We start from the raw sequence: 2273 nt of genomic DNA on the forward strand, positions 1-2273 counted from the left end.
CTAGGTATTATATAGATTGGAACATGAGAGGGGTAAAGGTTATTGATAAAACAAGTAGGCTTATCTATAAGAATGGTGCAGATTTGTGGAGAATTTATGAAAATAAGTAGATTTTTTAAAATTACGGGCATAAATAAATGAGTAGATTTATGTTTCTCAAGACAAATTATCCATAAATTCTATTTTTTTTAATTTATTTATTACGGATTTCTTCACACTCCTTTCCTGAATGTAACAGTTAGTTAGTTTATTTATAAGAATGCTTAGTTTTGGAGAATTTATGAAAATGAGTAGATTTTTAAAAATTACTAATATAAATAAATGAGTAGATTTGTAATTTTCAATACGAATTATCCGAAAATTCATAATTTGTTAAAGATTTATTTATTTACGTAAATTCTTCCCAATTATGCCTAAATAAACCTTTTTATTAATCTCAATTTCAAACACAACTTCTATGTTTCACAAACAAAACAAATGATAGACAGAAATGATGGAGTAATTAAGACACATAAAATAGGAAAAACACTTAATGATGTTGTAAGAAACAGGTTACCGAAGTTTGGGACGATAGTATCTAGACCAAAATAAATCATCGCAGAATCTAGATTGAAAGAGAAGAAACACAAGCAATGGGAAAACCCCCATTGGAGTCACCACAAACGAAACCCAACTTGTTGTGTGATCAAATATGAGAAAGGAGGCTGCAATGAAAGCCACAACCATAGCAGCAACTGAGGCAAATAGGAATGCAGGTCCAAAAGTCAAGCTGGGATGCAGTGATATAACAAATTCAGTTTCTGCAAATCTTGAAGAAGTGAAATTTGACAAGAAAGAGAGTATGGAGGCAGAAGAAGTGAATAAGGCCACTGCATTTGTGACGATGAAGACAATGAACCAGGGATTCTTCTTGTCACCTGGAACGGTGAGAGCAGCTGCAAATGCTACGGTGGCAACAAGCGTTGCCACAAGCATCCCAGATTCTGCTATTCCTTTGGCGGATTCTTTGATCTCTTTCGATAACGGCTTATGCTCATCATAAAATACCTCAATTGGAGTCTTTCCATTCTTGTTTTTTCGCTCCGTATTTCAAAAGGAACGCTTTTCTCTACTTTCTACTTGTAATCAAAATCAAAAGTATATGTTAATATATTTTTGTATATATATATATACAAATAAAAAGGATTTTTAACAAATATTTTATTGATAAATTGACAAAATTAATAAATAAAATAATTTTGTATTTTTTTAGGAAGTTACAAAATAAAATAATAAAATTTTATAATTTTTTTATCAAGAATGATTATTTATCAAAGTTTATCAAATAAAATTTTGTCAAATATCATTTCATATATATAAAGACATGTGGGTGCATGGATCTATAAATAACAGAAATGATCGAATAAAAATAGGGAAATGAATGAATTGACCTTGAACCATGCGTGCTCTGTTTTCATTTGAATGACTGCATTTAAACCAGAGTTTAGTTGGAATTGAGGTGGTAGGTGCGCAGCCTCGTGTAGAACGTTGTTACCCTCGTCATCCAACCCTAGCATTAAATACTTTATCACACTAATATTTTATACTCATCAAAGATGTTTAAACGTCGATAGTGAAGAAGCAAGTGGAATAGGTTCCGTTGTTTAGAGTCAATTGAGTAGATGACTGTTTGAGGTATCCTCAAGAAAAGCCGAATTACTTGATCATCATTTCCTGATTCCAGTGCATCAAGCAATATTGGTGTGGGATCAGTAGTCAACGATATTATTTTTCGTAATTCCAAATGTTCAACTTCCGTCCATATCTCTCTCAGCAATTGCATGCCCGTTACTTTTGATAGTCCACTGTTATCATTGTGGTCTAGTAATTCCCTCTCTAGATTGGTCAAAGAAATCATAATTATAACACGAGAAGAGAAAAAAAAGTTGATCTTATATTAAGCACATATTTTTTTGTTTTAATTCCCTCTAAAAAGTTTTATATATATTACTCCTAAATTTGCTCAGTTGCTAGAATAACTTAATTTATGCATCTAACGTTGTTTTATTCTTTTCCTTTTTATATATCTTTTCACAATGATATTTTGATTTACTTTTTTGATTTACTTTTAATTTATTAGTCTAATATTTTTAAATCATCATATTACATTTTTTTAAAAAATCAAACTAAATAATTAAAGGATCATTAAAGTGTTGGATTAAAATATGATTATCTTATACTTCATGCTCTCTTCTCTTTGTTTCTTCTTTCTCTCATTCGCCTGGCTGTATCCT

General features: G+C 30.5%; 1 long non-coding RNA gene across 1 annotated transcript; it reads right to left on the bottom strand.

The window, feature by feature from the left end:
- Positions 1–502: 502 nt before the first annotated feature.
- Positions 503–1576, bottom strand: LOC114194032. The gene is made up of 2 exons (XR_003606335.1): positions 1431–1576; positions 503–1115 (listed from the first exon to the last, which is right to left on the bottom strand). It is a non-coding gene; the product is annotated as an uncharacterized LOC114194032 (long non-coding RNA).
- Between the last annotated feature and the right edge of the window lie 697 nt (positions 1577–2273).

This window comes from Vigna unguiculata, chromosome 8 (genome assembly GCF_004118075.2).
Source record: "Vigna unguiculata cultivar IT97K-499-35 chromosome 8, ASM411807v1, whole genome shotgun sequence".
Lineage (NCBI taxonomy): Eukaryota > Viridiplantae > Streptophyta > Magnoliopsida > Fabales > Fabaceae > Vigna > Vigna unguiculata.